This window comes from Crinia signifera, chromosome 3 (genome assembly GCF_055691185.1).
Source record: "Crinia signifera chromosome 3, ASM5569118v1, whole genome shotgun sequence".
Lineage (NCBI taxonomy): Eukaryota > Metazoa > Chordata > Amphibia > Anura > Myobatrachidae > Crinia > Crinia signifera.
In genome coordinates this window covers 98841794-98856176 of record NC_139219.1, presented here as the reverse complement: position 1 = coordinate 98856176, position 14383 = coordinate 98841794, and positions in this window count along the sequence as shown.

Here is a 14383-nt window from a genome sequence, read left to right as displayed (position 1 = left end):
TATATTCACATGCATTCGTTTCATGCTGTAACCACTGTGCATAACAATTTGGAAACATGGCATACAGTGTATCATTCGGTGTCTAAGTCATGTTTGCCATATTTTCCCTTGCAAGATACAAGCCCGTTTGAGTGTTTGGGGCACTTTTTAGCTAAAATCATCCTATGGGGCATAACTGCATATGCTAAAGCCTGCCTATTTTGAATGGCGTAGTGGTCCCTGCAACCTCCAAAAATATCAAGACTTACTTCCCCAATAACCTACTAACTCACCCCTGAAATACTTCCTTATTAACACTATTTTGTTCTCTTGAATCCTTTATCATTTGAAATGCCCATTAAAGTGGTGCCAGAAATGTGCCTCTTAAAAGGTGATTTCTACGATACCCCACTTTTGCACGTCGGACCTCGACTTTTTCCGCGAACACAGAAAAACCGCAATTTTCAGGAGAAACATGACTTACATCCTCCCCCTCTGCCGCACACCCACCCAACTGACAGCAGCAGACAAGCACAGAGAGTTCCGTTGGTATGTCTGTGATGTCATAAATGGCCTGCTGATCAATGGGCAGCTGTCTGATTGGCTGCTGTATTTGATTGACATATTGAATCTTGCAGCTGATTGGCTGTCTAGCCTAAACTGCATAGCACACCCCTGATGGTACCACTGGCTAAGACTCCACCTCCGCTCATTGATTAAATAAAATTTTAGAACAATTGATTGATGAAGGCAGGCAGGCAGGCCGGCCATTTTGGAACGCTCTTTGGTTTTGTTTAATGCAATGTACCTTTGTATATTCACATGCATTCGTTTCATGCTGTAAACAATGTTCATAACAATTTGGAAACATGGCATAAAGTGTATCATTTGGTGTCTAAGTCATGTTTGCCATATTTTCCCTTGCAAGATACAAGCCCGTTTGAGTGTTTGGGGCACTTTTTAGCTAAAATCATCCTATAGGGCCTAACTGCATATGCTAAAGCCTGCCTATTTTGAATGGCGTAGTGGTCCCTGCAACCTCCAAAAATATCAAGACTTACTTCCCCAATAACCTACTAACTCACCCCTGAAATACTTACTTATTAACACTATTTTGTTCTCTTGACTCCTTTATCATTTGAAATGCCCATTAAAGTGGTGCCAGAAATGTGCCTCTTAATAGGTGATTTCTACGATACCCCACTTTTGAGCGTCGGACCTCGACTTTTTCTGCAAACACAGAAAAACCGCAATTTTCAGGAGAAACAAGACTTACATCCTCCCCCTCTGCCGCACACCCACCCAACTGACAGCAGCAGACAAGCACAGAGAGTTCCGTTGGTCTGTCTGTGATGTCATAAAGGGCCTGCGGATCAATGGCCAGCTGTCTGATTGGCTGCTGTACTTGATTGACAGATTGAATCTGGAAGCTGATTGGCTGTCTCGCCTAAACTGCATAGCACACCCCTGATGGTACCACTGGCTAAGACTCCACCTCCGCTCATTGATTTATTAAAAATTTAGAACAATTGATTGATGAAGGCAGGCAGGCCGGCCATTTTGGAACGCTCATTGGACTTGTTTAATGCAAGGCACCTTTGTATATTCACTTGCATTCGCTTCATGCAGTAACCACTGTGCATACAAATTTGGAAACATGGCATACAGTGTATCATTTGGTGTCTAAGTCATGTTTGCCATATTTTCCTGTGCAAAATACAAGCCCGTTTGAGTGTTCGGGCCACTTTTTAGCTAAAATCATCCTATGGGGCCTAACTGCATATGCTAAAGCCTGCCTATTTTGAATGGCGTAGTGGCCCCTGCAACCTCCAAAAATATCAGGATTTACTTCCCCAATAACCTGCTAACTCACCCCTGAAATACTTATTCACACTATTTTGTTCACTTGACTCCTTTATAATTTGAAATGCCCATTATAGTGGTGCCAGAAATGTGCCTCTTAAAAGGTGATTTCTACGATAACCCACTTTTGAGCGTCGGACCTCGACTTTTTCTGCAAACACAGAAAAGCCGCAATTTTCAGGAGAAACAAGACTTACATCCTCCCCCTCCGCCGCACACCCACCCAACTGACAGCAGCAGACAAGCACAGAGAGTTCCGTTGGTCTGTCTGTGATGTCATAAAGGGCCTGCTGATCAATGGCCAGCTTTCTGATTGGCTGCTGTATTTGATTGACATATTGAATCTTGCAGCTGATTGGCTGTCTAGCCTAAACTGCATAGCACACCCCTGATGGTACCACTGGCTAAGACTCCACCTCCGCTCATTGATTTATTAAAAATTTAGAACAATTGATTGATGAAGGCAGGCAGGCCGGCCATTTTGGAACGCTCATTGGACTTGTTTAATGCAAGGCACCTTTGTATATTCACTTGCATTCGCTTCATGCAGTAACCACTGTGCATACAAATTTGGAAACATGGCATACAGTGTATCATTTGGTGTCTAAGTCATGTTTGCCATATTTTCCTGTGCAAAATACAAGCCCGTTTGAGTGTTCGGGCCACTTTTTAGCTAAAATCATCCTATGGGGCCTAACTGCGTATGCTAAAGCCTGCTTATTTTGAATGGCGTAGTGGCCCCTGCAACCTCCAAAAATATCAGGATTTACTTCCCCAATAACCTGCTAACTCACCCCTGAAATACTTACTTATTCACACTATTTTGTTCATTTGACTCCTTTCTAATTTAAAATGCCCATTGTTGTGGGGCCAGAAATGTGGGCATATAAAAGTTGATTTCTACGATACCCCACTTTTGCACGTCGGACCTCGACTTTTTCCGCAAACACAGAAAAACCGCAATTTTCAGGAGAAACAAGACTTACATCCTCCCCCTCTGCTGCACACCCACCCAACTGACAGCAGCAGACAAGCACAGAGAGTTCCGTTGGTCTGTCTGAGATGTCATAAATGGCCTGCTGATCAATGGGCAGCTGTCTGATTGGCTGCTGTATTTGATTGACATATTGAATCTTGCAGCTGATTGGCTGTGTAGCCTAAACTGCATAGCACACCCCTGATGGTACCACTGGCTAAGACTCCACCTCCGCTCATTGATTAAATAAAATTTTAGAACAATTGATTGATGAAGGCAGGCAGGCAGGCCGGCCATTTTGGAACGCTCTTTAGTTTTGTTTAATGCAATGTACCTTTGTATATTCACATGCATTCGTTTCATGCTGTAAACAATGTGCATAACAATTTGGAAACATGGCATACAGTGTATCATTTGGTGTCTAAGTCATGTTTGCCATATTTTCCCTTGCAAGATACAAGCCCGTTTTAGTGTTTGGGGCACTTTTTAGCTAAAATCATCCTATGGGGCATAGCTGCATATGCTAAAGCCTGCCTATTTTGAATGGCGTAGTTGTCCCTGCAACCTCCAAAAATATCAAGACTTACTTCCCCAATAACCTACTAACTCACCCCTGAAATACTTACTTATTAACACTATTTTGTTCTCTTGACTCCTTTATCATTTGAAATGCCCATTAAAGTGGTGCCAGAAATGTGCCTCTTAAAAGGTGATTTCTACGATACCCCACTTTTGCACGTCGGACCTCGACTTTTTCCGCAAACACAGAAAAACCGCAATTTTCAGGAGAAACAAGACTTACATCCTCCCCCTCTGCTGCACACCCACCCAACTGACAGCAGCAGACAAGCACAGAGAGTTCCGTTGGTCTGTCTGAGATGTCATAAATGGCCTGCTGATCAATGGGCAGCTGTCTGATTGGCTGCTGTATTTGATTGACATATTGAATCTTGCAGCTGATTGGCTGTCTAGCCTAAACTGCATAGCACACCCCTGATGGTACCACTGGCTAAGACTACACCTCCGCTCATTGATTAAATAAAATTTTAGAACAATTGATTGATGAAGGCAGGCAGGCAGGCCGGCCATTTTGGAACGCTCTTTGGTTTTGTTTAATGCAGTGTACCTTTGTATATTCACATGCATTTGTTTCATGCTGTAAACAATGTGCATAACAATTTGGAAACATGGCATACAGTGTATCATTTGGTGTCTAAGTCATGTTTGCCATATTTTCCCTTGCAAGATACAAGCCCGTTTTAGTGTTTGGGGCACTTTTTAGCTAAAATCATCCTATGGGGCATAGCTGCATATGCTAAAGCCTGCCTATTTTGAATGGCGTAGTTGTCCCTGCAACCTCCAAAAATATCAAGACTTACTTCCCCAATAACCTACTAACTCACCCCTGAAATACTTACTTATTAACACTATTTTGTTCTCTTGACTCCTTTATCATTTGAAATGCCCATTAAAGTGGTGCCAGAAATGTGCCTCTTAAAAGGTGATTTCTACGATACCCCACTTTTGCACGTCGGACCTCGACTTTTTCCGCAAACACAGAAAAACCGCAATTTTCAGGAGAAACAAGACTTACATCCTCCCCCTCTGCCGCACACCCACCCAACTGACAGCAGCAGACAAGCACAGAGAGTTCCGTTGGTCTGTCTGTGATGTCATAAATGGCCTGCTGATCAATGGGCAGCTGTCTGATTGGCTGCTGTATTTGATTGACATATTGAATCTTGCAGCTGATTGGCTGTCTAGCCTAAACTGCATAGCACACCCCTGATGGTACCACTGGCTAAGACTACACCTCCGCTCATTGATTAAATAAAATTTTAGAACAATTGATTGATGAAGGCAGGCAGGCAGGCCGGCCATTTTGGAACGCTCTTTGGTTTTGTTTAATGCAGTGTACCTTTGTATATTCACATGCATTTGTTTCATGCTGTAAACAATGTGCATAACAATTTGGAAACATGGCATACAGTGTATCATTTGGTGTCTAAGTCATGTTTGCCATATTTTCCCTTGCAAGATACAAGCCCGTTTTAGTGTTTGGGGCACTTTTTAGCTAAAATCATCCTATGGGGCATAGCTGCATATGCTAAAGCCTGCCTATTTTGAATGGCGTAGTTGTCCCTGCAACCTCCAAAAATATCAAGACTTACTTCCCCAATAACCTACTAACTCACCCCTGAAATACTTACTTATTAACACTATTTTGTTCTCTTGACTCCTTTATCATTTGAAATGCCCATTAAAGTGGTGCCAGAAATGTGCCTCTTAAAAGGTGATTTCTACGATACCCCACTTTTGCACGTCGGACCTCGACTTTTTCCGCAAACACAGAAAAAACGCAATTTTCAGGAGAAACAAGACTTACATCCTCCCCCTCTGCCGCACACCCACCCAACTGACAGCAGCAGACAAGCACAGAGAGTTCCGTTGGTCTGTCTGTGATGTCATAAATGGCCTGCTGATCAATGGGCAGCTGTCTGATTGGCTGCTGTATTTGATTGACATATTGAATCTTGCAGCTGATTGGCTGTCTAGCCTAAACTGCATAGCACACCCCTGATGGTACCACTGGCTAAGACTACACCTCCGCTCATTGATTAAATAAAATTTTAGAACAATTGATTGATGAAGGCAGGCAGGCAGGCCGGCCATTTTGGAACGCTCTTTGGTTTTGTTTAATGCAGTGTACCTTTGTATATTCACATGCATTTGTTTCATGCTGTAAACAATGTGCATAACAATTTGGAAACATGGCATACAGTATATCATTTGGTGTCTAAGTCATGTTTGCCATATTTTCCCTTGCAAGATACAAGCCCGTTTGAGTGTTTGGGGCCCTTTTTAGCTAAAATCATCCTATGGGGCCTAACTGCATATGCTAAAGCCTGCCTATTTTGAATGGCGTAGTGGTCCCTGCAACCTCCAAAAATATCAAGACTTACTTCCCCAATAACCTACTAACTCACCCCTGAAATACTTACTTATTCACACTATTTTGTTCACTTGACTCCTTTATAATTTGAAATGCCCATTATAGTGGTGCCAGAAATGTGCCTCTTAAAAGGTGATTTCTACGATAACCCACTTTTGAGCGTCGGACCTCGACTTTTTCTGCAAACACAGAAAAAACGCAATTTTCAGGAGAAACAAGACTTACATCCTCCCCCTCTGCCGCACACCCACCCAACTGACAGCAGCAGACAAGCACAGAGAGTTCCGTTGGTCTTTCTGTGATGTCATAAAAGGCCTGCTGATCAATGGCCAGCTGTCTGATTGGCTTCTGTACTTGATTGACAGATTGAATCTGGAAGCTGATTGGCTGTCTCGCCTAAACTGCATTACACAGCCCTGATGGTACCACTGGCTAAGTCTCCACCTCAGTTCATTGATTAATTAAAAATTTAGAACAATTGATTGATGAAGGCAGGCAGGCCGGACATTTTGGAACGCTCATTGGACTTGTTTAATGCAATGTACCTTTGTATATTCACATGCATTCGTTTCATGCTGTAACCACTGTGCATAACAATTTGGAAACATGGCATACAGTGTATCATTTTGTGTCTAAGTCATGTTTGCCATATTTTCCCTTGCAAGATACAAGCACGTTTGAGTGTTTGGGGCACTTTTTAGCTAATATCATCCTATGGGGCCTAACTGCATATGCTAAAGCCTGCCTATTTTGAATGGCATAGTGGTCCCTGCAACCTCCAAAAATATCAAGACTTACTTCCCCAATAACCTACTAACTCACCCCTGAAATACTTACTTATTAACACTATTTTGTTCTCTTGACTCCTTTATCATTTGAAATGCCCATTAAAGTAGTGCCAGAAATCTGCCTCTTAAAAGATGATTTCTACGATACCCCACTTTTGCACGTCGGACCTCGACTTTTTCCGCAAACACAGAAAAACCGCAATTTTCAGGAGAAACAAGACTTACATCCTCCCCCTCTGCCGCACACCCACCCAACTGACAGCAGCAGACAAGCACAGAGAGTTCCGTTGGTCTGTCTGTGATGTCATAAATGGCCTGCTGATCAATGGGCAGCTGTCTGATTGGCTGCTGTATTTGATTGACATATTGAATCTTGCAGCTGATTGGCTGTCTAGCCTAAACTGCATAGCACACCCCTGATGGTACCACTGGCTAAGACTCCACCTCCGCTCATTGATTAAATAAAAATTTAGAACAATTGATTGATGAAGGCAGGCAGGCAGGCAGGCCGGCCATTTTGGAACGCTCTTTGGTTTTGTTTAATGCAATGTACCTTTGTATATTCACATGCATTCGTTTCATGCTGTAAACAATGTGCATAACAATTTGGAAACATGGCATACAGTGTATCATTTGGTGTCTAAGTCATGTTTGCCATATTTTCCCTTGCAAGATACAAGCCCGTTTGAGTGTTTGGGGCACTTTTTAGCTAAAATCATCCTATGGGGCCTAACTGCATATGCTAAAGCCTGCCTATTTTGAATGGCGTAGTGGTCCCTGCAACCTCCAAAAATATCAAGACTTACTTCCCCAATAACCTACTAACTCACCCCTGAAATACTTACTTATTAACACTATTTTGTTCTCTTGACTCCTTTAACATTTGAAATGCCCATTAAAGTGGTGCCAGAAATGTGCCTCTTAAAAGGTGATTTCTACGATACCCCACTTTTGAGCGTCGGACCTCGACTTTTTCTGCAAACACAGAAAAACTGCAATTTTCAGGAGAAACAAGACTTACATCCTCCCCCTCTGCCGCACACCCACTCAACTGACAGCAGCAGACAAGCACAGAGAGTTCCGTTGGTCTGTCTGTAATGTCATAAAGGGCCTGCGGATCAATGGCCAGCTGTCTGATTGGCTTCTGTACTTGATTGACAGATTGAATCTGGAAGCTGATTGGCTGTCTCGCCTAAACTGCATTACACATCCCTGATGGTACCACTGGCTAAGTCTCCACTTCAGTTCATTGATTAATTAAAAATTTAGAACAATTGATTGATGAAGGCAGGCCGGACATTTTGGAACGCTCATTGGACTTGTTTAATGCAATGTACCTTTGTATATTCACATGCATTCGTTTCATGCTGTAACCACTGTGCATAACAATTTGGAAACATGGCATACAGTGTATCATTTTGTGTCTAAGTCATGTTTGCCATATTTTCCCTTGCAAAATACAAGCCCGTTTGAGTGTTCGGGCCACTTTTTAGCTAATATCATCCTATGGGGCCTAACTGCATATGCTAAAGCCTGCCTATTTTGAATGGCGTAGTGGCCCCTGCAACCTCCAAAAATATCAGGATTTACTTCCCCAATAACCTGCTAACTCACCCCTGAAATACTTACTTATTCACACTATTTTGTTCATTTGACTCCTTTCTAATTTAAAATGCCCATTGTTGAGGGGCCAGAAATGTGCGCATATAAAAGTTGATTTCTACGATACCCCACTTTTGCATGTCGGACCTCGACTTTTTCCGCAAACACAGAAAAACCGCAATTTTCAAGAGAAACAAGACTTACATCCTCCCCCTCTGCCGCACACCCACCCAACTGACAGCAGCAGACAAGCGCACAGAGAGTTCCGTTGGTCTGTCTGTGATGTCATGAATGGCCTGCTGATCAATGGGCAGCTGTCTGATTGGCTGCTGTATTTGATTGACATATTGAATCTTGCAGCTGATTGGCTGTCTAGCCTAAACTGCATAGCACACCCCTGATGGTACCACTGGCTAAGACTCCACCTCCGCTCATTGATTAATTAAAATTAGAGAACAATTGATTGATGAAGGCAGGCAGGCCGGCAATTTTGGAACGCTCTTCGGTTTTGTTTAATGCAATGTACCTTTGTATATTCACATGCATTCGTTTCATGCTGTAAACAATGTGCATAACAATTTGGAAACAGGGCATACAGTGTATCATTTGGTGTCTAAGTCATGTTTGCCATATTTTCCCTTGCAAGATACAAGCCCGTTTGAGTGTTTGGGGCACTTTTTAGCTAAAATCATCCTATGGGGCCTAACTGCATATGCTAAAGGCTGTCTATTTTGAATGGCGTAGTGGTCCCTGCAACCTCCAAAAATATCAAGACTTACTTCCCCAATAACCTACTAACTCACCCCTGAAATACTTACTTATTAACACTATTTTGTTCTCTTGACTCCTTTATCATTTGAATTGCCCATTATAGTGGTGCCAGAAATGTGCCTCTTAAAAGGTGATTTCTACGATACCCCATTTTTGAGCGTCAGACCTCGACGTTTTCTGCAAACACAGAAAAACCGCAATTTTCAGGAGAAACAAGACTTACATCCTCCCCCTCTGCCGCACACCCACCCAACTGACAGCAGCAGACAAGCACAGAGAGTTCCGTTGGTCTGTCTGTGATGTCATAAAGGGCCTGCGGATCAATGGCCAGCTGTCTGATTGGCTGCTGTACTTGATTGACAGATTGAATCTGGAAGCTGATTGGCTGTCTCGCCTAAACTGCATTACACAGCCCTGATGGTACCACTGGCTAAGTCTCCACCTCAGTTCATTGATTAATTAAAAATTTAGAACAATTGATTGATGAAGGCAGGCAGGCCGGACATTTTGGAACGCTCATTGGACTTGTTTAATGCAATGTACCTTTGTATATTCACATGCATTCGTTTCATGCTGTAACCACTGTGCATAACAATTTGGAAACATGGCATACAGTGTATCATTTTGTGTCTAAGTCATGTTTGCCATATTTTCCCTTGCAAGATACAAGCACGTTTGAGTGTTTGGGGCACTTTTTAGCTAAAATCATCCTATGGGGCCTAACTGCATATGCTAAAGCCTGCCTATTTTGAATGGCGCAGTGGCCACTGCAACCTCCAAAATTATCAGGACTTACTTCCCCAATAACCTACTAACTCACCCCTGAAATACTTACTTATTCACACTATTTTGTTCACTTGACTCCTTTATAATTTGAAATGCCCATTATAGTGGTGCCAGAAATGTGCCTCATAAAAGGTGATTTCCACGATAACCCACTTTTGAGCGTCGGACCTCGACTTTTTCTGCAAACACAGAAAAAACGCAATTTTCAGGAGAAACAAGACTTACATCCTCCCCCTCTGCCGCACACCCACCCAACTGACAGCAGCAGACAAGCACAGAGAGTTCCGTTGGTCTGTCTGTGATGTCATAAAGGGCCTGCTGATCAATGGCCAGCTGTCTGATTGGCTGCTGTATATGATTGACATATTGAATCTTGCAGCTGATTGACTGTCTAGCCTAAACTGCATTACACACCCCTGATGGTACCACTGGCTAAGACTCCACCTCCCCTTATTGATTAATTAAAAATTTAGAACAATTGATTGATGAAGGCAGGCAGGCCGGCCATTTTTGGCAGGCAGGCCGGCCATTGGACTTGTTTAAAGCAAGGCACCTTTGTATATTCACTTGCATTCGCTTCATGCAGTAACCACTGTGCATACAAATTTGGAAACATGGCATACAGTGTATCATTTGGTGTCTAAGTCATGTTTGCCATATTTTCCTGTGCAAAATACAAGCCCGTTTGAGTGTTCTGGGCAATTTTTAGCTAAAATCATCCTATGGGGACTAACTGCATATGTTAAAGCCTGCCTATTTTGAATGGCGTAGTGGCCCCTGCAACCTCCAAAAATATCAGGATTTACTTCCCCAATAACCTGCTAACTCACCCCTGAAATACTTACTTATTCACACTATTTTGTTCATTTGACTCCTTTCTAATTTAAAATGCCCATTGTTGAGGGGCCAGAAATGTGCGCATATAAAAGTGGATTTCTACGATACCCCACTTTTGCATGTCGGACCTCGACTTTTTCCGCAAACACAGAAAAACCGCAATTTTCAAGAGAAACAAGACTTACATCCTCCCCCTCTGCCGCACACCCACCCAACTGACAGCAGCAGACAAGCACAGAGAGTTCCGTTGGTCTGTCTGTGATGTCATGAATGGCCTGCTGATCAATGGGCAGCTGTCTGATTGGCTGCTGTATTTGATTGACATATTGAATCTTGCAGCTGATTGGCTGTCTAGCCTAAACTGCATAGCACACCCCTGATGGTACCACTGGCTAAGACTCCACCTCCGCTCATTGATTAATTAAAATTAGAGAACAATTGATTGATGAAGGCAGGCAGGCCGGCAATTTTGGAACGCTCTTCGGTTTTGTTTAATGCAATGTACCTTTGTATATTCACATGCATTCGTTTCATGCTGTAAACAATGTGCATAACAATTTGGAAACAGGGCATACAGTGTATCATTTGGTGTCTAAGTCATGTTTGCCATATTTTCCCTTGCAAGATACAAGCCCGTTTGAGTGTTTGGGGCACTTTTTAGCTAAAATCATCCTATGGGGCCTAACTGCATATGCTAAAGGCTGTCTATTTTGAATGGCGTAGTGGTCCCTGCAACCTCCAAAAATATCAAGACTTACTTCCCCAATAACCTACTAACTCACCCCTGAAATACTTACTTATTAACACTATTTTGTTCTCTTGACTCCTTTATCATTTGAATTGCCCATTATAGTGGTGCCAGAAATGTGCCTCTTAAAAGGTGATTTCTACGATACCCCATTTTTGAGCGTCAGACCTCGACGTTTTCTGCAAACACAGAAAAACCGCAATTTTCAGGAGAAACAAGACTTACATCCTCCCCCTCTGCCGCACACCCACCCAACTGACAGCAGCAGACAAGCACAGAGAGTTCCGTTGGTCTGTCTGTGATGTCATAAAGGGCCTGCGGATCAATGGCCAGCTGTCTGATTGGCTGCTGTACTTGATTGACAGATTGAATCTGGAAGCTGATTGGCTGTCTCGCCTAAACTGCATTACACAGCCCTGATGGTACCACTGGCTAAGTCTCCACCTCAGTTCATTGATTAATTAAAAATTTAGAACAATTGATTGATGAAGGCAGGCAGGCCGGACATTTTGGAACGCTCATTGGACTTGTTTAATGCAATGTACCTTTGTATATTCACATGCATTCGTTTCATGCTGTAACCACTGTGCATAACAATTTGGAAACATGGCATACAGTGTATCATTTTGTGTCTAAGTCATGTTTGCCATATTTTCCCTTGCAAGATACAAGCACGTTTGAGTGTTTGGGGCACTTTTTAGCTAAAATCATCCTATGGGGCCTAACTGCATATGCTAAAGCCTGCCTATTTTGAATGGCGCAGTGGCCACTGCAACCTCCAAAATTATCAGGACTTACTTCCCCAATAACCTACTAACTCACCCCTGAAATACTTACTTATTCACACTATTTTGTTCACTTGACTCCTTTATAATTTGAAATGCCCATTATAGTGGTGCCAGAAATGTGCCTCATAAAAGGTGATTTCCACGATAACCCACTTTTGAGCGTCGGACCTCGACTTTTTCTGCAAACACAGAAAAAACGCAATTTTCAGGAGAAACAAGACTTACATCCTCCCCCTCTGCCGCACACCCACCCAACTGACAGCAGCAGACAAGCACAGAGAGTTCCGTTGGTCTGTCTGTGATGTCATAAAGGGCCTGCTGATCAATGGCCAGCTGTCTGATTGGCTGCTGTATATGATTGACATATTGAATCTTGCAGCTGATTGACTGTCTAGCCTAAACTGCATTACACACCCCTGATGGTACCACTGGCTAAGACTCCACCTCCCCTTATTGATTAATTAAAAATTTAGAACAATTGATTGATGAAGGCAGGCAGGCCGGCCATTTTTGGCAGGCAGGCCGGCCATTGGACTTGTTTAAAGCAAGGCACCTTTGTATATTCACTTGCATTCGCTTCATGCAGTAACCACTGTGCATACAAATTTGGAAACATGGCATACAGTGTATCATTTGGTGTCTAAGTCATGTTTGCCATATTTTCCTGTGCAAAATACAAGCCCGTTTGAGTGTTCTGGGCAATTTTTAGCTAAAATCATCCTATGGGGACTAACTGCATATGCTAAAGCCTGCCTATTTTGAATGGCGTAGTGGCCCCTGCAACCTCCAAAAATATCAGGATTTACTTCCCCAATAACCTGCTAACTCACCCATGAAATACTTACTTATTCACACTATTTTGTTCATTTGACTCCTTTCTAATTTAAAATGCCCATTGTTGAGGGGCCAAAAATGTGCGCATATAAAAGTTGATTTCTACGATACCCCACTTTTGAGCGTCGGACCTCGACTTTTTCCGCAAACACAGAAAAAACGCAATTTTCAGGAGAAACAAGACTTACATCCTCCCCCTCTGCCGCACACCCACCCAACTGACAGCAGCAGACAAGCACAGAGAGTTCCGTTGGTCTGTCTGTGATGTCATAAAGGGCCTGCGGATCAATGGCCAGCTGTCTGATTGGCTGCTGTACTTGATTGACAGATTGAATCTGGAAGCTGATTGGCTGTCTCACCTAAACTGCATTACACAGCCCTGATGGTACCACTGGCTAAGTCTCCACCTCAGTTCATTGATTAATTAAAAATTTAGAACAATTGATTGATGAAGGCAGGCAGGCCGGACATTTTGGAACGCTCATTGGACTTGTATAATGCAATGTACCTTTGTATATTCACATGCATTCGTTTCATGCTGTAACCACTGTGCATAACAATTTGGAAACATGGCATACAGTGTATCATTCGGTGTCTAAGTCATGTTTGCCATATTTTCCCTTGCAAGATACAAGCACGTTTGAGTGTTTGGGGCACTTTTTAGCTAAAATCATCCTATGGGGCCTAACTGCATATGCTAAAGCCTGCCTATTTTGAATGGCGTAGTGGCCACTGCAACCTCCAAAATTATCAGGACTTACTTCCCCAATAACCTACTAACTCACCCCTGAAATACTTACTTATTCACACTATTTTGTTCACTTGACTCCTTTATAATTTGAAATGCCCATTATAGTGGTGCCAGAAATGTGCCTCTTAAAAGGTGATTTCTACGATAACCCACTTTTGAGCGTCGGACCTCGACTTTTTCTGCAAACACAGAAAAACCGCAATTTTCAGGAGAAACAAGACTTACATCCTCCTCCTCTGCCGCACACCCACCCAACTGACAGCAGCAGACAAGCACAGAGAGTTCCGTTGGTCTTTCTGTGATGTCATAAAAGGCCTGCTGATCAATGGCCAGATGTCTGATTGGCTTCTGTACTTGATTGACAGATTGAATCTGGAAGCTGATTGGCTGTCTCGCCTAAACTGCATTACACAGCCCTGATGGTACCACTGGCTAAAGGTGCCCACAGACGCATCAATTATCGAATGCGTTTTGTACTTTTTAAGCACACATTGCATCTTATGTACAATTATTGGATGGTGTTTATGTTCCCGGGAGCCCGATATTGTATGTCTAAAAAAGTACGTGCTGCATGTACTTTTTAGACTACATCTGAAATTTAACATTACAAACATGGGTTCATCACATGCATCCAAGTGCACATCTCATAGCAAGCTGGAAGAAAAATTGTATAGAACCATTGTACAGTCAAAAACGCATAGCACAGT